The sequence below is a fragment of the Bombina bombina genome, chromosome 1 (genome assembly GCF_027579735.1).
Source record: "Bombina bombina isolate aBomBom1 chromosome 1, aBomBom1.pri, whole genome shotgun sequence".
Taxonomy (NCBI): Eukaryota; Metazoa; Chordata; class Amphibia; order Anura; family Bombinatoridae; genus Bombina; species Bombina bombina.
The window spans coordinates 407,535,893-407,561,625 of record NC_069499.1 but is presented as its reverse complement, the minus strand read 5'-3'; positions in this window follow the sequence as shown (position 1 = coordinate 407,561,625).

Sequence of the window (25,733 nt, the reverse complement as noted above, 5' to 3'; positions counted from 1 at the left end):
AGACCCCATAATGGAAAGAGTTTTTTACCCTAATTTATTGGGGTCTTGTATACTTTTGTGTTTATTTGGGGGAAATGGGGACTCTAAAGGTACATCCTCCACTTCCTCAAACACAAAATGGTCACTTGTCCTTATAAGTGGCCTGGGAGCTGAGATACAGGCTTCTAAAGCCCTCTACTCAAGCTCCCTGGCTAACTGTCTCTCACTGCAAGCTTTGAAACTTAGCCCAAGCCTTTGTGACAACCATGGGCACAATGCCTACAGGGAAGAGAGAGAGATGGGAAAAAGCTGCCGTCTTCTTCCCCCATCTGCAGTGTGGGGGTCCCCAGAATCTGGATCAAATGGGGTGTCCCCATATGAAAAACCTACTTTTGTCATCCGTACAGCAGGATATCTGTGCATGATCAATAAATGGAGATATTTTCCATTTTTTATATTCTCTGTATTTTATAAAATCATGATTAATCTGTCACAAAGTTAAAGGGACACTTCATTTAAAATCAAACTTTCATGATTCAGATTGAGCATGTAGTTTTAAAAGACTTTTCAATTTACTTACATAATCAGATTGTGCAGTCGTTTATTTGCACACTTTTGCTACTACTGAGCATGTGCACAAATTCAGTGCATACGGATATGAGCCTGTGATTGACTGATGGCAGTCACATGATACAGAAAGAAAGCAAATAGAATTAAACTTTCATTTTAGTTAGAAAAAATATATATTTCTCATTTAAAATTTAGAGTAAGAGTTATTGCATTGCCATTTTATTATGCCCTTGCTGATTATGCAATTCTGCTGTTTGTTCTCTAGGAGAATAAAGATTTTATTTAAATTATTTGCCTCTTTTGGCAAATTGTTCTTATTTTCTGTAGATATCTCACATTCTGGAGATTGTTCTGTGGCTTGTGTTTAAGAACATCAATCAGTAAATGTTTATGGTAGAACTGTAAGCCTGGCCTGAAAATAAAACTGACTTTAATCATATGAGCTTTACACTGATTGAAAAGTTCTAGACACTGCACTTGTGATACGTAGCTAATGCAATTCATGTAAAACAGACACATGACAGTGTTTGACTCTGCAACTGACCTGCCACTGTCATTCTTTTCCTTTCAGGGACACTGAACCTCTCACATATGTCTTCTCTTGTCATTCAGTCTTTCATGTTCCTAGTTAAAGCTTCACAAACAAGAATGGATGAAAAGTAGGTAAAAAGGCAGATTTATATTACATGGTAATCACATTTTTTTGACCATGTGTATAGGGGACAAGCAGTTCAATCTGTTACAAATATATTTTATTTTGTCATGAAAAAGGTTGAGTAAAAACTGTTTAAGGTGAAAATAACAAAAGTACATTACTGTAAATTGAGTCATGGAACTCTAAGGTTTACTGGTTGACAGGGACAATTCCCACTCAAAAAGTTGTTTCATTCAGCCAAGGGGAATCCCTTATCATGTATCATGTCCCTTTAACAACATTTGATATAAACTGATATTACAAGCTTCTAACACTTTCAACTCTGCAGCATAACAAAATGGCAAGATAACTGAAAGAGTTGACGTAAAGTGATTAAGATGTTTTTACTGTGACTTTTTATTATTATGCTCAAATCAGCATTTCCCCACATACTTCATACGGCAGGATCATACGTGTGATATATCTCTGGCATTCTCCTTACGGTCTGCAAGGTATTTGTTGGAATACTGGAATACTAGGACCTTTATAAATGAAAAAAATAAATAAAAGCATAACAGATTGTTTTTCCTATAGCATTTTCAAGCCTTTTACACTTAAAGGGACATGAAACCCCATTTTTTTCTTTAATGATTCAGATAGATTATACATATACAATATTATATATTTTTAAACAACTTTCCAATTTACTTTTGTTATCAATTTTGCTTCATTCTCTTGGTATGTTTTATTGAAGAATCAGCAGTGGACTCCTGGGAGCTAGCTGAAAACATTTCTAAGCCAATGAAAATGAGCATACAAGTTCAGCCACCAATCAACAGCTAACTCCAAATCCCTGAGCCTATCTAGATATGCTTTTCAACAAAGAGAATGAAGCAAATTAGATAATCTACGTAAATAGGAAAGTTGTTTGAAATTGTATTATCTATCTGAATCTTGAAAGATTTTTTTTGGGTTTTATGTCCTTTTAACATAACCATTTATTATATATATATATATATATATATATATATATATATATATATATATATATATATATATATATATATATATATATATATATATATATATATATATATATATATATATATATATATATATATATATATAAAGACTCCCATCATAGAAAGGCGCTCGCTGGTCTTCATAAAATATAGCATTTATTCAAAATTATTAGTAAAAGGACATAACATTTCGGGGGAACTATTATACCTTTGTCAAATGTCAAAACAGGATCAAGAAACGTATCCCCAAAGATACGTTTTTTGATCCTGTTTTGACATTTGACAAAGGTGTAATGGTACACCGAAAAGTTATGTCCTTTAACTAATAATTTGGAATAAATGCTATATTTTATGAAGACCAGCGAGTGCCTTTCTATGATGGGAGTCTTAATATGTTTGTAAAGTGCACCCTGGCAGCTGAGATAACCCTGTAAGACTGTGCTTATACTTCATAGGGATTTGTTTATATAGATAGATAGATAGATAGATAGATATCAAAATAACAAGAGTATTGCATTGAGCTATGATACTTTTTATTGGACTAACTATACATATATAAGATGACAAGCTATCAGAAGAATATCTTCCGTTTTCAAGTCTGAAGCAATACTGACCAATTTGATGGAATTTTCAGATTATTTCTTAAAACATAGGATGGCTAAAAAGACAGAAAGTGTTACAGAGGTCTGAATGCAGGGGAGGAGGGAGTGTAGTAAAAATCATGATTGGGTTTAGGAGACAGAGGCAGTCAGTGTCAGTAAAGGATAACAGACAGGGGAAATATATGGTTATACACAAAGCATATACTGACATAAAGTTATATATCACCATAGAATCAATATGTATAAATATGTGAAATTAGGTATACAGGGGAATATAAGATAGTCAAAAAATCAGAAAGGAAAGAAAGGAAAAAAAGGGGGAATAATAATAATGACAAAATGTTGGACATAGGCTTATCTGCGTATCTGTGCTGTAGCAGATGATGCACTTAAATAGCTCACCTGTACAGACTCTGATGGGAAAAGGGAACATTAGGGCACAGAGGACATATACACAAAGCTCATCAAGGGGAAAGGACAGATCGAGAAAAAAAAAAAGCATGGTTAAAAAGAAGACACACTGGGACAGAATCATCTAAAGAGTTCTACGAAGCTGATCACCGGACCCTGTGATCTTACAGGTGAGCTATGTAAGTGCATCATCTGCTACTCTTGAAGACACAGTTTTACTCATTTGAGATATTTGTATCTTTTTGTATTCTTTTTTTTTTTTTTTTATAGTATTTTTATTGAGGTTTGAAAAATAAAGCATACAGACAAATCATGGCATTTACAAGGAAAAAAAAATACATAGAATACATTGTGGAGCAGAAATATAACCTTTTGTGTACATATGGGTAATCATAACATCAGCTCCATTGAAATCTTCTGAAGAAACACTTTGCTTGCCCATTGGACTGTTTATCCTCCAAGTGAAATCCAAGGCCACTTATGGACCTCACAACGCTATGGGGGAGAGAAACTTACAGAGGACAATCATGGACAAGGGGGACCACTTTTGGATCCGACCTACTAAGGGGCCTATTTATCAAGCCATCAACCTCAAATACGCTGGAATTCCGCAGCGTATTTGTGGCGAGGCTGATTCGCCTTAGTTATCAAGCCCTAGATACCGGCAAAAGTAGAATTTAGTGACGTAAGCTTCGATCCCCCGGACTCAGTCCAACACAGATCGATTCTTACGTCACTACAGATGTTCCGAACACAAGTTCGGCACAATCTGACTACTTTTGCTAGTTATCAAAAAACTAGCAGGTACGCTCGGCACTTTTCCGGCCCAGCGTACCTGGTTTTCAATCCGCCGCCATGGAGGCGGCGGATCCCATAGGAATCAATGTGAGTCTGACCATAGCGAAAGTTCATGTTCGCTGCTGCCCGATATCCCATTGATTCCTATGGGAGCTGTCTACACCTAACACCCTAACATGTACCCGAGTCTAAACACCCCTAATCTGTCCCCCCTACACCGCCGCAACTAAATAAAGTGTTTACCCCCTAAACCGCCGCTCCTAGACCCCGCCGCAACTCTTATAAATGTATTAACCCCTAAACCACCGCTCCCGGACCCCGCCGCCACCTACATTATACCCAGTAACCCCTATCCTGCCCCCCCTATACCGTCACCCTCTATAATAAAGTTATTAACCCCTATCCTGCCGATCCCAGGCCTCGCCGCAACTAAATAAATAGTTTAACCCCTAAACCGCCGCTCCCGGACCCCGCCACAACCTACATTAAACGTATTAACCCCTAATCTGCCCCCCTACACTGTCGCCACCTATAATAAATGTATAAACCCCTATCCTGCCCCCCCTACACCGCCGCCACTGTAATAAAATTATTAACCCCTAAACCTAAGTCTAACCCTAACACCCCCCTAACTTAAATATTAATTAAATAAATGTAAATAATATTTCTCTTATTAAATACATTAATCCTATTTAAAACTAAATACTTACCTTTAAAATAAACCCTAATATAGCTAAAATATAAATAATAATTATATTGTAGCTATTTTAGGATTTATTTTTATTTTACAGGCAACTTTCAAATTATTTTAACTAGGTACAATAGCTATTAAATAGTTAACTATTTAATAGCTGCCTAGTTAAAATAAAGAGAAATTAACCTGTAAAATAAAAACTAACCTAAGTTACAATTACACCTAACACTACACTATCATTAAATAAATTATTCCTATTTAAATCGAAATACTTACCTGTAAAATAAACCCTAAGATAGCTGCAATGTAATTAATAATTACATTGTAGCTATTTTAGGATTTATATTTATTTTACAGGTAAGTTTGTATTTATTTTAGCTAGTTAGAATAGTTATTACATAGTTATTAACTATTTAATAACTACCTAGCTAAAAGAAATACAAAATTACCTGTAAAATAAATCCTAACCTAAGTTACAATTAAACCTAACACTACACTATCATTAAATTAATTAAATAAATTAACTACAAATAACTACAATTAAATACAAATACATAAACTAACTAGTTCAAAAAATTAAAAAGCTAAGTTACAAAAAATAAAAAAAATAAGTTACAAACATTTAAAACATATTACAACAATTTTAAGCTACTTACACCTAATCTAAGCCCCCTAATAAAATAACAAAGCCCCCCAAAATAAAAAAAATGCCCTACCCTATTCTAAATTAAAAAAGTTCAAAGCTCTTTTACCTTACCAGCCCTTAAAAGGGCCTTTTGCGGGGCATGCCCCAAAGAATTCAGCTCTATTGCCTGTAAAAGAAAAATACAACCCCCCCAACATTACAACCCACCACCAACATACCCCTAATCTAACCGAAACCCCCTTAAAAAAAACTAACACTACCCCCCTGAAGATCATCCTACCTTTAGTCGTCTTCAGCCAGCCGACCCACCGATGGAACCGAAGAGGAGATCCGGAGCAGAAGAAGTCATCATCCAGGCAGCGCTGAAGCAGTCTTCCATCCGATGAAGTCATCATCCAGGCGACGCTGAAGAAATCTTCCATCCAGGCGATGTCATCTTCCAAGCAGCGTCTTCAATCTTCCTCCATCCGGAGCGGAGCCATCTTCAGACGAGCCGACGCGGAGCCATCCTCTTCTTCCTGACGACTACCGACGAATGGATATTCCTTTAAGGGACATCATCCAAGATGGCGTCCCTTCAATTCCGATTAGCTGATAGGATTCAATCAGCCAATCGGAATTAAGGTAGGAAAAATCTGATTGGCTGATTGAATCAGCCAATCAGATTGAAGTTCAATCCGATTGTTCCGATCAGCCAATAGAATGCGAGCTCAATCTGATTGGATCAGCCAATCGGATTGAACGTCAATCTGATTGGCTGATTCAATCAGCCAATCAGATTTTTCCTACCTTAATTCCGATTGGCTGATATAATCCTATCAGCCAATTGGAATTGAAGGGACGCCATCTTTGATGACGTCCCTTGAAGGAATATCCATTCGTCGGTAGTCGTCGGGAAGAAGAGGATGGCTCCGCGTCAGGTCGTCTCAAGATGGCTCCGCTCTGCCCCGGATGGATGAAGATTGAAGACGCCGCTTGGAAGATGACATCGCCCGGATGGAAGATTTCTTCAGCGCTGCCTGGATGATGACTTCTTCCGCTCCGGATCTCTTCTTCAGTTCCATCGGTGGGTCGGCTGGCTGAAGACGACTAAAGGTAGGATGATCTTTAGGGGGGTAGTGTTAGGTTTTTTAAGGGGGGTTTGGGTTAGATTAGGGGTATGTGGGTGGTGGGTTGTAATGTTGGGGGGGGTTGTATTTTTCTTTTGCAGGCAAAAGAGCTGAATTCTTTGGGGCATGCCCCACAAAAGGCCCTTTTAAGGGCTGGTAAGGTAAAAGAGCTTTGAACTTTTTAAATTTAGAATAGGGTAGGGCATTTTTTTATTTTGGGGGGCTTTGTTATTTTATTAGGGGGCTTAGGTTAGGTGTAAGTAGCTTAAAATTGTTGTAATATGTTTTAAATGTTTGTAACTTATTTTTTTTAGTTTTTGTAACTTAGCTTTTTAATTTTTTGTACTTTAGTTATTTTATGTAATTGTATTTAATTGTAGTTATTTGTAGTTAATTTATTTAATTAATTTAATGATAGTGTAGTGTTAGGTTTAATTGTAACTTAGGTTAGGATTTATTTTACAGGTAATTTTGTATTTCTTTTAGCTAGGTAGTTATTAAATAGTTAATAATTATTTAATAACTATTCTAACTAGCTAAAATAAATACAAACTTAACTGTAAAATAAAAATAAATCCTAAAATAGCTACAATGTAATTATTAATTACATTGCAGCTATCTTAGGGTTTATTTAGATTTAAATAGGAATAATTTATTTAATGATAGTGTAGTGTTAATTTAGTTAATAAGATAAATATTATTTAGATTTATTTAATTAATATTTAAGTTAGGGGGGTGTTAGGGTTAGTGTTAGACTTAGTTTTAGTGGTTAATAATTTTATTACAGTGGCGGCGGTGTAGGGGGGGCAGGATAGGAGTTAATAAATTTATTATAGGTGGCGACGGTGTAGGGGGGGGGGGCAGATTAGGGGTTAATAAGTTTAATATAGGTTGCGGCGGGGTCCGGGAGCGGCGGTTTAGGGGTTAAACTATTTATTTCGTTGCGGCGAGGTCCGGGATCGGCAGGATAGGGGTTATTAAATTTATTATAGGTGGCAACGGTATAGGGGGGGCAGGATAGGGGTTACTAGGTATAATGTAGGTGGCGGCGGGGTCCGGGAGCGGTGGTTTAGGGGTTAATACATTTATAAGAGTTGTGGCGGGGTCTAGGAGCGGCGGTTTAGGGGTTAATAACTTTATTGAGTTGTGAGGGGCTCCGGGGGCGGCGGTATAGGGGGTAGAACAGTGTAGTATAGTGTGAGTGCTTAGTGACAGGCTAGCAATAAAGCTGTAAAAAAGCCAAAGAGCAGCGAGATCGGATGAGTGATAACTCTCACAGTCCGCTGCTCATCGCCCCGTACTTGGTGCGTGGCTTTTTGACAGCTTTATTGATAACGTAGGCAAAATTTTGCAGGTCTGCGGCGGCAATGGTAGGCGAGCTTAGGCGGGCGTATTGAACCGGCGAAGGCAGGTAAAGTAGACGGCTTGATAAATAGGCCCCATAACCTCTATTTTTAATTTTATAACAGGGAAACCTTCCAAATTTAACTACAGGCCACTTTTGGACCTTCTGAATAGTATGCTTAAACTGAAAGAAGGTAAACTGAATAAAGTAAATACCTCTAGGATCTCCAGTGATAGAGAACATATAATGATTTTTTATGGGAATATAGGAATTTATAATTTCTAATCCTTAACCAATAGAAAAGTAGAGAGCATATGTAGGATGTAAGCAGGGATAGCGCTACTAATTACTGGACTGTAAGAGTTAAGGTACAGCTTCTGAGGTATAGACCACAAGTAACCATGAACATTATAATAACAAACAACAAAAAATGTGCATCTGTAGCCTTGTGTTATGTCAGTGCATACTGTTGATGTGGGAAACATGTAGCAGCTGTATCAAAACAGATAGTTGCCCAGTTATGGTATGTATAAATTGGCATTGGAGGATAGATTGCAAAAAAAGCTAAGGGATTTCAGTAAAATAAATTTCAGCATATGTATAAAAGTAACCAAGAAGATGGTATTACAGGATATTGGCTAGCACTGACAGTAATTATGTCTTATGGGACTAACTCCTATTCCCATGCTAAAAACACTAAATCTGTATATTGGAGAACTGTACTCAGACTGGGGGGCCAATAAGTAAATAAAATGATACTTGTAGTTGTGTGGGCTTAATATGAAAAAAGCTAAGAGAGGGGTAAGCGTCAGATAAAGTACAGTAAGCTGATCCTGTGGAGCGCTGCTTAAAGATCTATGTAGTAGGAGAACCAATCCTATGGTGACAGCTATTTGTGATTGTTATAGGTATGATAGACAGATGTCCCAAAACAAATGCAAAAATAAGTAGTTGAATAAATCCATCTAGGCATATAAACACATAGCTCACAGGTACATTTACTTAGCTATAAACGTGAAAGATTAAAAAACAAATGGGAAACGATCGTGGCATAAAATAGCCCCGAACCACAATTATCAGCTAACCCCAGAGTCTGTGTCCTTTCAACATTCTACTACCAGTCCAGTGGCAATACGGTCACAGGGAAACCGCCACCACATCACATTCTCAGGCCATTGCAAGCCCTCGCCACATGGCGCAGTCCCCACAGAGAGCCTCCAGGATCAAAAGGCCAGCAGACAGAGTCCACAAACCTGGTCAAGATTGATGCTGCATCGATCCGTTTCAGCTCCTTCAATCCAGGAACACGGTGCAAGACAGTAGGTGGAATTTCCACCTCCAGGTACGATAATTCCTTCACCCATGGCTGCACATAGCAAGCTGCCTTACCACCTCCAAAAAGAAACGCTGCAACCGTCTAGCCCTGTATCTCCCACGAGACACAGATGCAAGATGGCGCTGTCAGGGGGTAAGTGCCACTATTGTACTCCATAGGGTATATCAGGTTGCCGATCACCCCGTAGGTTATCCGGTCTTGGATCAGCTTTGACCAAATGGCGGAGTCATCCTCCCTGCTAAGTGGGGGTGGTGATCTATCGACATCTACATGGGCTTCTGCGGGTACTTCTGTTATGATGTTTTTTGTCCCGACTTGAGAACCCTGTCCCGTTTCTGAAGTAGAACCGTTCTTCTTTGCTGTAGTATGGTGTGTGCCTCCTTTTATCATATCAGCATACAATAGTGGGCTCAAACCTTCAGTTACCCTTTTAAAAGCTTCATGGATACTTAGCTCTAGCTCCCTAAAGTGTTCCAGGAAAATTTGTGAAATCTCCGATTCCCAATTCTCTAGGAGTGTCATGGTTTAAAGTTTTTAAATTGCTTCTAGTGTCAAAGCACTTTGAGAATGAGAATGAGAATCACTCGGTGGAGAGCCTGCCTTAGGCCTCAACGCTCCAGATTGGCTGCAAAGGTGGAATTCTCACCAAAATAATATCTTTTGAATCAGCTTGATCTGCAAACTCCAAATATCATAAGGTAATTGCTAGATGGTCATTTAATTTACAGATAATAGGCAGATTATCCATAATCCACTCAGAGCAACCAATATTGCATCCATTCAAGGTGCTGCCCAGAGACATGCCCCCCTCTTTTGTATTCTTATCTACACTTGCGCATGAGGAATGTCTCTTGTAAGCGCTGTTAGAAACACCTTTTCTACAACCACAATTATTTCTTCTCACTAAGGAGGAAGTGAGAAACCACTAACAGCAGCACTCATCAGATTTACTCATAGTGTTCTAGCCTCAAAACCTTCCTCTTCATTCAGGCGCCACTACCTAAAAACAAACCTACAACACATATATATATATATATATATACACACTTTTGAGTCCTTCCCAGTCAAATACCTTGAAACATGCAATGCCATTTTATTAGGTATTTTGTCTAATTAATGCAAAGAACCTAGCACTAACTCTTCATCTATAAATTATTTGTGACAGTTCAGGGAGAAACCTTTCCCTTCCTCAGACAATTTACTATGTGAAAATGCAGTGCTTAAATATCCCTAAACCACTCCCCCAATCAATTGTATTAATCAATCACATTTGTAGTGAATCATGTCCCATGTGTAGGGTGAACTCAAAAAGCAAAAAGGAGCACCGGTCTGTAATGATAAGAAAAGCATTTATTGAATGCCACTCAAAGCTTTGAGTACGGCTACGGGCCGAAAATGCGTCAGCTGTTTAGCTATGCTCCTCTTGGAAGTTTGGTAGGCTGTCAGCCGTGGGTCCATATTCAATACGGCCTTTGTTACAGTGAACTGTTTCTATTTTATGGCATTCAATAAATGCTTTTGTCATCATGACAGACCGGTGCTCCTTTTTGCTTTTTTCGTATTCCTAACTTAGTGAGCACGGTTGTATCGGCACTGCAACGGGCTGAAGAATCCAAGTTGTGGAACACCAGTATAATGCACTGAAGAAAAAGCAGAATAAAATCTAAAAAAATGGCAAACGAAACTTCTTAAACTTGATCTGTATATACCTATAGCTGTAAATCTATTTCTATAGATATATAGGTATAGATATGTATTTTACATACTGTACAGCATACATAGTATACATTTATTTTATATTTTCTATGAATTATTTAGGATTTTTTTTCAGTATGTATTAAAAAAATTAAATAGATTTTCTTAATATTTTTAAAAGTTTATATTTAATATTTCAAGAACACGCATTAAACTTTGCAATTCTTAATGTGCAACCCGAACTCGTTAGTCATAAGTTGCGAACCCCGATGTGCATTACACATATTTTAAATTCCTATGTTCTTCACATAGAAAATAATGTACTTTTTATTATTAAATATATATTTATATATATATTTGATAATGTTAATGTAAAATACACATCTCTACCTATATATCTATATATCTATTATATCTCTAGTTAATTTTCTAAAAGTGCCCCAAATGCTCTAACTTTGCCCTGCACTAGGCAGTTTTGGGGCTTTAAAGTTGTTTGGCGTGGGGTAAAAAAAAGCGGCACTGAAAAGTGCCTTTACATTGCAGTCTAACGGCTAGATTTAGAGTTGGGCGGTAGCCGTCAAAACCAGCGTTAGAGGCTCCTAACGCTGGTTTTTACCGCCCTCTGGTATTTGGAGCCAGTCATTAAAGGGTCTAACGCTCACTTTCCAGCCGCGACTTTTCCATACCGCTGATCCCCTTACGTCAATTGCGTATCCTATCTTTTCAATGGGATCTTTCTAACGCTGGTATTTAGAGTAGTGGCAAAACTCCAGCAGTTAAGAGCTTTCTGGGCTAACGCCGGTTTATAAAGCTCTTAACTACTGTGCTCTAAAGTACACTAACACCCATAAACTACCTATGCACCCCTAAACCGAGGTCCCCCCATATCGCCGCCACTATATTTAAATTTTTTAACCCCTAATCTGCCGCTCCGTACACCGCCGCCACTTATGTTATCCCTATGTACCCCTAATCTGCTGCCCCTAACACCGCCAACCCCTATATTATATTTATTAACCCCTAATCTGCCCCCACAACGTCGCTGCCAGCTACCTACAATAATTAACCCCTAATCTGCCGACCGGAGCTCACCGCTAGTATAATAAATGTATTAACCCCTAATCCGCCTCACTCCCGCCTCAATAACCCTATAATAAATAGTATTAACCCCTAATATGCCCTCCCTAACATCGCCGACAGCTAACTTCAAGTATTAACCCCTAATCTGCTGACCGGAGCTCACCGCTACTCTAATAAATGGATTAACCCCTAAAGCTAAGTCTAACCCTAACACTAACACCCCCCTAAGTTAAATATAATTTAAATCTAATGAAATAAATTAACTCTTATTATATAAATCATTCCTATTTAAAGCTAAATACTTACCTGTAAAATAAATCCTAATATAGCTACAATATAAATTATAATTATATTGTACCTATTTTAGGATTAATATTTATTTTACAGGCAACTTTGTAATTATTTTAACCAGGTACAATAGCTATTAAATAGTTAATAACTTTTTAATAGCTACCTAGTTAAAATAATTACAAAATTACCTGTAAAATAAATCCTAACCTAAGTTACAATTAAACCTAACACTACACTATCATTACATTAATTAAATATAATACCTACAATTACACCTAACAAAGCCCCCCAAAATAAAAAAATGCCCTACCCTATTCTAAAATAAAAATAGAAAAGCTCTTTTACCTTACCTGCCCTGAAAAGGGCCCTTTTCGGGGCATGCTCCAAATAATTCAGCTCTTTTGCCTGTAAAAAAAAAAAACATACAATGCCCCCCCCAACATTACAACCCACCACACACATACCCCTAATCTAACCCAAATCCCCCTTAAATAAACCTAACACTAAGCCCCTGAAGATCTCCCTACCTTGTCTTCACCACATCGGGTCCCGATCTGTCCAGAAGAGCCTCTGAAATCTTCCTCCAAGCCCAAGCGGGGGCTGAAGAGTGACGTCCATCCTCCGGCTGAAGTCTGGATCCAACCGGCAAATGAAGAAGTCCATCTTTGGGAAGAAATCTTCATCCTATCAGGCAGAAGAGGACATCCGGACCGGCAACCATCTTGATCCAAGCGGCATCTTCTATCTTCATCTGATGAGGAACGGCTCCATCTTGAAGACCTCCAGCGCGGACCGATCCTCTTCTTCCGACGTCCAACTGAAGAATGAAGGTTCCTTTAAAAGACGTCATCCAAGATGGCGTCCCTCGAATTCCGATTGGCTGATAGGATTCTATCAGCCAATCGGAATTAAGGTAGGAAAATTCTGATTGGCTGATGAAATCAGCCAATCAGAATCAAGTTCAATCCGATTGGCTGATCCGATCAGCCAATGAGATTGAGCTCGCATTCTATTGGCTGATCGGAACAGCCAATAGAATGCGAGCTCAATCTGATTGGCTGATTGGATCAGCCAATCGGATTGAACTTGATTCTGATTGGCTGATTCCATCAGCCAATCAGAATTTTCCTACCTTAATTCCGATTGGCTGATAGAATCCTATCAGCCAATCGGAATTCGAGGGACGCCATCTTGGATGACGTCCCTTAAAGGAACCTTCATTCTTCAGTTGGATGTCGGAAGAAGAGGATCGGTCCGCCCTGGAGGTCTTCAAGATGGAGCCAGTCGTCATCGGATGAAGATAGAAGATGCCGCTAGGAAGAAGATGGTTGCCGGTCCGGATCTACTCTTCTGCCCGGATAGGATGAAGACTTTGGAGCCTCTTCTGGACCTCTTCAGCCGTCGCTTGATAGAAGACTTCAGCCGGATGATGGATGTCTAGCCCCCGCTTGGATGAAGATTTCGGAGCCTGGAACGATCGGTGATACCTGGCATGGTGAAGACAAGGTAGGAAGATCTTCAGGCGCTTAGTGTTAGGTTTATTTAAGGGGGGTTTGGGTTAGATTAGGGGTATGTGGGTGGTGGGTTGTAATGTTGGGGGGGGTATTGTATGTTTTTTTTTTTACAGGCAAAAGAGCTGAATTCTTTGGGGCATGCCCCGCAAAGGGCCCTTTTAAGGGCTGGTAAGGTAAAAGAGCTTTGAACTTTTGTAATTTAGAATAGGGTAGGGCATTTTTTTATTTTGGGGGTCTTTGTTATTTTATTAGGGGGCTTAGAGTAGGTGTAATTAGTTTAAAATTGTTGTAATTTTTTTCTAATGTTTGTAAATATTTTTTTATTTTTTGTAACTTAGTTCTTTTTTATTTTTTGTACTTTAGTTAGTTTATTTAATTGTATTTATTTGTAGGAATTGTATTTAATTTATTTATTGATAGTGTAGTGTTAGGTTTAATTGTAACTTAGGTTACAGGTAATGTTGTAATTATTTTAACTAGGTTACTATTAAATAGTTATTAACTATTTAATAGCTATTGTACCTGGTTAAAATAATTTCAAAGTTGCCTGTAAAATAAATATAAATCCTAAAATAGCTACAATATAATTATAATTTATATTGTAGCTATATTAGGGTTTATTTTACAGGTAAGTATTTAGATTTAAATAGGAATCATTTATTTAATAAGAGTTAATTTATTTCGTTAGATTTAAATTATATTTAATTTAGGGGGGTGTTAGGGTTAAAGTTAGACTTAGCTTTAGGGGTTAATAAATTTATTAGAGTAGTGATGAGCTCCTGTCGGCAGATTAGGGGTTAATACTTGAAGTTAGGTGTCGGCAATGTTAGGGAGGGCAGATTAGGGGTTAATACTATTTATTATAGGGTTATTGAAGCGGGAGTGAGGCAGATTAGGGGTTAATACATTTATTGTAGTAGCGCTCAGGTCCGGTCGGCAGATTAGGGGTTAATAAGTGTAGTTAGGTGGACGCGACGTTGGGGGCGGCGGATTAGGGGTTAATAAATATAATATAGGGGTCGGCGGTGTTAGGGGCAGCAGATTAGGGGTATATAGGGACAATGTAGGTGGCAGGGGTGTACGGTGCGGCAGATTAGGGGTTAAAAATAATATGCAGGGGTCAGCGATAGCGGGGGCAGCAGATTAGGGGTTAATAAGTGTAAGGTTAGGGGTGTTTAGACTCGGGGTACATGTTAGGGTGTTAGGTGCAGACGTAGGAAGTGTTTCCCCATAGGAAACAATGGGGCTGCGTTAGGAGCTGAACGCGGCTTTTTTGCAGGTGTTTGGTTTTTTTTCAGCTCAAACAGCCCCATTGTTTTCTATGGGGGAATCGTGCATGAGCACGTTTTTGAAGCTGGCCGCGTCCGTAAGCACCGCTGGTATCGAGAGTTGCAGTGGTGTTAAATTATGCTCTACGCTCCCTTTTTGGAGCCTAACGCACTGAAAACCCAGCCATTCTGTGAACTCTAAATACCAGCGGTATTTAAAAGGTGCGGTGGAAAAAAAGCACGCGTAGCTAACACACCCCTTTGGCCTCCAAACTCTAAATCTAGCCGTTAGTGAATTGTGTGTTTCCATAGACCGCGATGTAAATATATATGTATATGATTATATTCACATAAATATATATGTATGTAATCATATACATATATTTTTAAAAATGCTGCCCATCGCTGCGCTATTTACCTCATCAGAATGAGGCTCCCATTGGAGTCTACGGAAGTACACTCTCGTGAGCGCAATGCTTCCTAGCAATGCGAACGTGAGCTTGCTTTCGCATTGCGATTAACTTGTAATACCAGCGCACATTATCATGCGCTGGTATTACAAAGTGGAGCGCTAATATTGCTTTCATGCAAGCGATATTTAGCACTCCACTTGTTGTAATCTGGCCCATAGTGTCCAATTGAAATCCTAAGAAAATAAGATTTTGTGTATGGGAAAAGAAAAGAAAGAGATAATAATATTCAAATATTTTTTTAATTATGTCAAAAAATATAAATTAATAATATGAGGCAAAAATGTAATGATTTTAAATACAAGGAAGAGGGGAAACAGTATTGAAAAAAACAATGTTACCAAAAGGTAGAGAACAATTTTATATGTGAGGAAAAATGCTCATACAAATGCTTGAAGGAAGATAGCGACCATTCTTTTTCTTTACTAAAAATACATTGCTTAGGAAACCTTATTGCAGGATTGCATAACTTCCATACAAGCAACAAAAGAAAGAGGGGATTTTGACTGTGCTAGTACTAGTTATGCTGTAAAGGGTCTCATCCTATTGGTCATCACTATCTGGTGACCCCCTCAGTGTTTATTCATTGGTCACCTGTTTTACACTTATCTTTTTCATTGTTTTTTGTATCATATTAACTTTATTATACTTTAAAGGGCTGCATTTTGAGCAGTTAAAGGGATACTAAACCCATTTTTTTTCCTTCCATGATTCAGATAGAGAATGCAATTTTAAGCAACTTTTTAATTTTCTCCTATTATCAATTTTTCTTCGTTCTCTTGCTATCTTTATTTAAAAAGCAGGAATGTAAAGCATAGGAGCCAGCCCTTTTTTAGTTCAGACCTGGGTTATGCTTGCTTATTGGTGGCTAAATGTCAGTCAACAATCAGCAAGCACTATCCATGGTGCTGGACCTAAAATGGGCCGGCTCCTAAGCTTTAAATTCCTGCTTTTTAAATAAAGATAGCAAGAGAACGAAGAAAAATTGATAATAGGAGTAAATTAGAAAGTTGCTTATAATTGCAAGCTCTATCTGAACCATACAAGAAAACATCTGGGCTTAGTATCCCTTTAAGAAAGTAATGCAAAATAGAGGTCTCTGGTCTTGTAATAAAATTTACTGATCTACTTGTAATCTTGGCCTATATTTAATGTTCTAAAAAAATTATGGCATGTTGTACTTAGTTTCACCTAAAAGAGAAAATATTTCAAAATATTTTACTGTATTTATTTTTAAAAATGCATGTTTCTGTGCCAAATAAACCAAATTTTGCGGTGGGATTCTCTTTTATACAATAGGTAATACATAGCAGTTTAACTTTTTATACAAATTTTACTTATTCATTTTTTTTCTTTGCAGAACAATTTTGAGCATGTTTAACATGAGTAAAAAGGTGACTTTAATTGCCATCTCTCCCATATACAAATTTAGGCTGATATCAATGCATTCTTTTTTATAAGGGAACTGAACAAAAATAATTTTTGTAACAAACAAAAACTGTATACTTAGTTTTCATTTATATTGTGCATGTCACAAGCAATGTTTTTGCTTTACACAAATTATTCTCAAAATGTTCAGCAAGAAAAGTTTAATATTATTATTATTATAATTATTATTATCAATATTATTTTGATTGCTTTTATTTATATTTAGTTTTGAATAAAATATTGTGAATCCATTGTATGCTGAGAGCAGCAGCTACATATTCTTAACAACAAGTAGTAAGGCAGATGTATCAATGACACGCTCCTTACTTTTCTGAATGTACAAAAATATTAAAACATAAAGAATATACAGTATATCCCACTGTCAAAAAGGAATTTAAAATCTTCTTCAATAAGTTTATAATAGAGACAAATGCAGCATTTATGCTACTAAACTTGCCTGCCAAATTCAACAGAAAAGTACAGGTAGTGTTTCCAGAGGAAACTGGTAGAATTAGTTTTGGTTAAATCTGTTTGTACTGGTTTATTTAATGAAAAGAAAAATATATAGTTATCTTGACAATAAAGAAAGCTTTAGCATTATTTCCTGAGGATATCTCATCTTTTAACATGATTCCCACATCAGATGTCAGCTGTGAACCATTGAATCATTTAAACAAACAGCTCATACAATTAAACTAATGTATTCCTCATATGGACAACCAATACAGATTTTGAACGTCTTGTACTGTGGTATGCAACCCCACCCTTCATCGGTTTTGGGCTGTATGTAATGAGCACTGTGGGTGTGTGTGTGGCTATTTTGAGATAATATTATCATGTATTTGGTGCCCTGTAAATTCTCTGAAGAATGTGTAGAATACTCTGGTGGACCTCATTAACAGGTCCCAGCATGGTGTAGTGGCTGGTGTCCATCTAGTTACTTATATCTATGCTGTTTATGTTGGTGATATATTTTTAAATCTCCCTGTAGAAATAATCTCTAACAGTTGTCGAGCAAAGTGGATTTATTCATTTTTGATAGCTGGAAATATGAGACTTACATCTTCTTAACCTCAGTTGTCAGAGAACATCCAGAAAGAAACTTCCAGAATCCCAGAGATTATTTGCTTATGTATAACCTGTAAAATAAAAAAGGAGAAAGCTAACCAGGGATTGGTGTCAAAGTGCTTATCGTATACTCTGAGAGAAAGCTTTAGCTAAATGTCAGTACTAGCCTTCTAAATTCATAGAAGTAATGCACTGTCAGCACCTTCTGCAAGCCAGGCAAAATCAAACCTTATTAGGTCAGCAATGTTATTACAAAACAAAACTCTGCTTCATTTTAAATGTGTGATGTGGGAATTATTATAATTATTACTATCATGATACGTCATATGTGCATGTGAGTATGTATACAATATATATATATATATATATATATATATATACATACACACACAGTTGTTTTTTTCCTCTAAATTACCTTAAAATTGCTAATCCTGTAATGAAACATTGTTTTCTATGGCAATATATATATATATAAAAAAAAAATATAAAACCAAAATTCATTAAAATTATGGGGGGAGATAAAAAAAACTGAAATTAAAATCCTCCATGTCTCAAAATTAAATCAATGTAAATATTTGCATAGGAAATTAGTACATCTAGGCAAGTATAGTATACTACTATAGAACATTTTCTTCTATGTGAAGAACATTATTATGTAAAATATTCATAACTACCTTTGGGTTAGCGCACAAGCTGGTCTAATGCATGTCGTTTTTTTCTCCGCAGTTGGGCTCTCCATTGAAGTCTATGGCGAGAACAAGTTAGCATGGTCAACTTGTAATATGCGTGCATTAAAAGTTTACTTCTAGCTGTGTTTACACATTAGCAAAAGCGCTAAATAGCGTACCACTTGTAATCTGTCCCATTGTTTACTGCAATTGTTTTTCAAGGTTAAACTTGCCCCCATCAAGCCCCCATCAAATCTGGCTTCTGAAATGAAAACCACGGGCTGCAGTGCTAAATGGTATAATGTCTAGGATAGGTCTACAGTTGAGGTTGTAGTGTCAAATTAGTAGATGCAGTTCCAGAATAACTATAGCTGGGCTGGGGGTTAGATTATATATTGATAGCCTAGTGCTTTAGTGCATTTACAGTAGAAAATTAAAAGGACATTAAAGTGACAGTGTATCTTAAATTTTTCTCCCCAATTTTTTTCCCCAATGATCCATTTTACCTGCCGGAGTGTATTCAATTATTTACAAACAGCTCCTTTTACTTTATTTCATCATTTGAAATTGCAGATGTTGCAAAAGTTTCTATAATTAAGTATAGGTTATAGAAAGCTGTGTAAACACGGCCAGCAGAGGAAATTACACTCCCAGTAGGAGGTAAGAGAGATAAGTTATAAAATGTTATTTTTCATTCATTCTCTCTAAGCATTGGACTTCGGTTTACAGACGGAGATAATATAACGTAGCATTTGTGTGATAATATAAGGAGATATGATTTCACAGCAAGCTCAATCCATTTTCATGGGTTGTGGTTTAAAAGAACAAAATCAGCCATTTCATATACAAAAATAAACACAAAGCAATTTATCATAAATGTTATATTTTTCAGCAGGTAACTTTTCATTGGAAACAAATTAAGTCAATGTTTCCAAAACCCAGTCCTCATGACCCTAACAGGCCAGATATATTCATTATATTGTAACTAAAGCAAAGGTGAAATAATAAACTCACCCATCAGCTGATAATTTCACCTGTGCTCTAGTTATGATATGATGAATACCTGGCCTGTAAGGGTCCTGAGGCCTGGAATTGGGAAACACTGCATAAAAGGAAAAACAATTCTACAGTACACTGTCCCTTTAAACACCTCTTAATCACACTCCCTAGAGAGACCAAAAAGTGGCTTTTAATGACCTTTCAATATGCAAAAGGTAAAGGGAGATTCTTGCATATCTAAAGGGACATTATACTGTCACATTTTCTCCCTTTAATGTTTTTTCATTGATTAATTTACCTTCTGAATTGTATTCAAAGTGTTTAACAAGAGATTATTTACATTTATTTTGTCATTTGAAATAGCTGCTGTTGTGATTTTAGCAGCTTAACACTTATTTTAATTTATTTAGATTGTGCTATGAAATAAAACGTGTAACTTTGTTTTTCAATATATTATGTAAAATACATGTATTCGCAATGCCTTCAGGAATAGTTTGGCTATGCAAGAAATTGTGAAAAACTAAGCAGAGATTTTTGTTTTGTTAAACATTTTTTGCAGTACTGGGAAATAACAGCAAAATGTACACTTCTGTGATGTAACTAAGGGTTATGAAAATCTTTGTGCATAGTTCTATGTTCCGGGAAAATGTGAGAATATACAAAAAGTGATGCATCCACTGTATAAAATGTAATATATATATATATATATATATATATATATATATATATATATATATATATATATATATATATATATATATATATATATATATATATATATATATATATATATATACACACACATACACACACACACATACAGTAAGAAAGTGCAATTAAATATTTCCTATGCATTGCAAATATGATTTAAAGACACATTTAACATAGATTTAAAAAGCTAAACTGATAGATTTAACTGAGCTTTATGCTTACCCTAGCTAAAATTCTCAGGCTTAGTCTGATAACAAAAGTCAACATTGCTTGAGTGTGTGATTGCCAAGATTTCATGTTTAGCTGATGTAATCTGTCTTCACATCGTCCATGCTCAGGTGGAAAAGCCCAAGTCCACGACATTAGTCAAGAGCCCTTAATGAAATCTACAATCTTTAGTACTGAGGAGAAATTGTAGGAACTACACAAATTATATTTGCACTGGAGTAATGCTGCCTACCCTCATATTTCTTTATGTGCACGTGCTGCAAGATTTATTAAAATTGTCTCTCCATTTTTATGAAATAATTAATCTTTCACTTATTAGAAAAGAGTTTTTATATCTGCCATCTCTCCGCTGGAGGAGGTAGAATGGTTTAAAAAATAAGGAAAATAAATGATAGTCTATACTGAGATAAAACAACTAATTGTAGTATGTTTTCTGTGTGAGAAGGGATAAAATATGGCAATAGGACTGAATTGCAAAGTAAAATATATCACATTGAATTTAGTATTTTTACTTTTTGGGAAATGGTAATGTTAGTTTTAATACGATATAAAGCACAAAAATGTAATGTGATATTATGTTGCTTGTACAAGTACCAAAGGCGAGCTGCAGCGTTAGCAGAATGGACAGATGATACCCTTGAATACTAAATATTCAGTTAAAGGTAATCATGCAGATTATATTATGGGAATTAACAACAAATAGTGTCATGGCCCAAGGTCATGGGGCCTCAAGAGCAAGATGGCAGATATGTAAAATAATTTAAGTCCAGCCTGTAATATATTAAAAAAATGACTTTTTTTTAGCTCAAATGGGTCAACTGTAGACTATGTTTCAAACCTTTCATGTTCCCTTATCATGTTTTACAAGTGTAAGGGTGCTATGTCTAAACCCCTTGGAATCTTGCTCCTTATATCTAAACATAAGCATCCACTTATATTATTATGTTCAAGGGATTTTTCTTTTTTGCCCTCGCCCTTTTTTCTGTAGATTTCCATGCTTAAAGGGACATAAAACACAATTTTTTTCTTTCATGATATAGGTATAACATAAAATGTTAAACAACTTTCCAATTGACTTCTATTATCAAATTGTCTTTGTTTTCTTGTTATCCTTATTTAAAAAGCTAAATGCAAGCTCAAGAGTGTGCACGTGTCTGCAGCACTATATAGCAGCAGTTTTGCAACAATGTTATATATTAGCAGTAGCACTAGGTGGCAGCACTATTTCCTGTCATGTAGTGCTTCAGGCATGTGCACGCTACCTACCTAGGTATCTCTTCAACAAAGAATAACATGAGAATGAAAAAAAATGATAATGGAAGTAAATTGGAAACATTTAAAAAAAAATATTCTCTATCTGAATAATGAAAGATTTTTTGGGGGTTTAATGTCCCTTTAATGTATCTCAAATTTATAGCCAAATTCTGGGGATGTTCTAAGTGAGTAGCTGAGGGTGCACAGGGCTGCCACATTGCTGCACTGAAGGAGGACAGTTTTTGAACATACATATGTCAGTGGCCTTTTAAAGAAACGGATGTAATATTCTGTTATAAGAACCCTAACATATGTATTTTTGTGTTCTCAGCTAAAGTGTTATGGTGCTTCTAGCTAGGCATCATCAGTAATTATTGTAGTACTCATTAGCATCTGTTACTATATAATGTGGACAATTCCAAAGGGGACATTTCCCCCGTCTTGCCCATTCCTCTAAATGCCAATTGTAGTACCCCACACTGTCAGAAAAAATGTGAATAAATTGTACCTTTAGAGGTATAACAGCTTGTCACTGGGGCAGTACCCTCAAAGGTACACCCACTGTACCCTTTAACATGGGTACATATTGGTACCCTTGCAGATTGTACCTTTCAAAGACAAATATGTACCTTTGGTGACTAGATTGGACCTCAATGCTATGGTATAATAATGTACCCTTAAAAATGGTGCAAATTTAACCTTTTCAGGGTACTGCCCTATTGACAAGCCCTTTGAACCTCATGGTAACAAATTTGTACTCAACACAGAATATTAAAAATGCTGTTCCATCATATTTTATAATAATCAAATATGCATTTACCAACTGTGTTCTTGATCAGACAATTTTACAATATCCTCAATAAAGTTAAATAGGTTTAGATAGTGAAACTATTACTGGAATTCCTAAAAGAACCAGGCTAAACTACCAGTTCCAAAAGGAGTTACTTTAAATGTTTTATTACACTCTGTGACACGCCACATAAAACATAAATACATAGGAAACATATAGAAAACAACATAGTAATAAAATATAACTCTAACAAAAGGAAGGGGAATTCAGGGAGGGATAAACAATAAAACTCACAACCATACATTGAATTGTCACTCTATTCAAAATATATGCAAATTAGTCTATTTCCACAGTACACATTTTGGAGATGGAGCTGTGTCACACATGTCAAGGAACTTTTAACCAATAGGTGGAACTATGGCGTGTTACACAATGTCCATGTATGTGACTGGGGAACGGTTACAATTTTATATTATTTTTTAGAAACAGCTTCTTAAACAGCTCTTGTTTATTTTATAGAATTTAAAATATTTTTTTTCTTTTTAATTTAAATTAATATATTTGCTTTATGTTTAAATGCATGAAATGTTAAGTGCTTGTGTGCTATTTAGAACCAGCAACACAGTATCATTAAAGATATGGGTTGTTAAGTATTTTTTGTTGCCTTGCCCACGTTTTGCATATTACTACTAACAACCATTGAACATTAATTATTTTGCTGTACAACATGTATGTTGAATTCATTTTTGGTTACTGTCAGTTATGTATTCATTGAATAATTGAGGTGCATACATTATATGGACTTGCATGGTTTGGTAGCCTTGAACCACCCGTCCCCTTCAATCTTTTAGTCACACAAGTGATCATACCTTTTTGGGGGATTAAATGGTACAGACATGGACTCTTTGACAGTTGGAAAAATATTTGTACCTTATTTACTCCAAAATGGTACATATTAGCTCCTTAAGGTGTAATTAGTATCCATTGAGGGTACAACCACAACAGTTTTACCTTAAAGGGACAGTCTAGTCAAAACTAAACTTTCATGATTCAGATAGAGCACGCTATTTTAAACAACTTTCCAATTTACTTTTATCATCAAATTTGCTTTGTTCCCTTGGTGGTATTTTTGAAAAGCTAAACCTAGCTAGGCTCAAACTGATTTCTAAACAGTTGAAAACCGCCTCCTAGCTCAGAGCATTTTGAAAGTTTTTCACAGTTAGACTGTGCTAGTTCATATGTGTCATATAGATAACATTGTGCTCACTCCTGTGAAGTTATTTAGGAGTCTTCACTGATTGACTATACTGCATGTCTGTCAAAGGCACTTAGATAAGGAGGCTGTCTGCAAAGGCTTAGATACAAGGTAATCACAGAGGTAAAAAGTATATTAATATAACTGTGTTGGTTATGCAAAAACAGGGAATGGGTAATAAAGGGATTATCTATCTTTTTAAATAAGGAAACTTTTGGTGTAGACTGTCCCTTTAAGTGTTTACAAACGGACCCCAACTGTACCCTTTTTTCTAACAGTGCAGCTGTTAACAGTTTCAAGGCACTCCATTGTTTTAATGTCCTTTGGTCTTTTCAGAACAAAATATGTTAGATAGGGGAAGGAAGATTTATAAAGCTAAAGCAGAAATAGTAGAAACAGATATGCACCCACTATTTTACGCTTCAGAACCAAGCCTGATCACATCCTGTATCATGGCTGATGACAGATAACACCATAGCTGGGATAACAGTTAGAATTTAAAGAGCTGGTATAACATACAGAATGTAAAAACGGAGGTTCAAGTAAGTGCAATCCAAAATAGCCAAATCTCTCCCAAAACAAACTGTAATCTAAAACAGTAAAAAAAAACAAAAATGACCCTAAATATAGTACAGCTACCCTTATTACAAGATGTATCCCAACTACTCACTAAATACAAATATGCAACAGAGAAAAGGGAGCGCTACACTGCAGCTATAGTATTGGGCAGATAATGGAAAATAATATACAAAGTATCACTTTAATAGATTTAGCATAAAACAAAATTAAAAATATAAAATATAAAATTACCACTGGTGGTATTAAAAACAATACCTATACAAAATTTAGTAACTACACAAAAATATTTTGACTACTAGTCCGAATAATATAAAAAATGTCCAAAAGATAGTAGTAAGGAAGTCCCAATCACACACTACCAGTTCATCTGTATACAGTATGGTGGCACGAGGTGGGGGGGGTTGGTTTTAAAGATTAGTACACTCTTTACATACAGTGAACTCTGTCTGTACATCAGCATTTTCAGGCACATTAAAGTAATCATAGACAAACGATAACCGCTTAAAGGTTAAAAAAATCATAATCTTTATTCCATATTTCTTTAAAAGGTTTGGCACACATGTGGGTTAATAAAAAAAACTGCAGGCGAATCCGTCAGTCTGACGCGTTGCGGCCGTTTAGCCTTATTCATAGACTTAATTTGACTTGGCACCTGTGGAGTTTAAATACGCTCCCTCACATTCTTATTGGATGCCCCATTCCCCACAGTTTCTAAATGCTGGAGATTTAAAGTGACAGCAGCCAATCACTAGGAACAGTGACCACCAATCACCTAGTCAGTTGTAAAAATAGATAGAATAGATATATAGATACATATGTATATATATATATATATATATATATATATATATATATATATATATATATATATATATATATAAAATATAAAAGAAAGATAGAAAAAAATACCAGGGTATATAAGATTACCCTAGAACAGCAAGGGAATAAACGGCACACATAGAAGACTTTCAAAAATTTATTTATAATAATTTCCCAAAAAAACACTTAAGTATATAGCGATATCTTATCTGTCAATATCAGTTACCACTAAAGACAGCAAAATCTAAAACATTTTAAGTGCACTTAGACCTAATACTTTCCCTATGCTATAAATTACAAAAAGACATCATAAACAATAAGGGGTTAACCAGAAAACTCATGTTTATAACGAATGTTACATAGAATCTAATGTTTATAGGACATTTATAGTAAGTAGGCAAAATACATGTTAAACATATGGCTGCAGTCCAAACAGAGGTGAACTATATTATGTATCAAAAAGCGCTTGT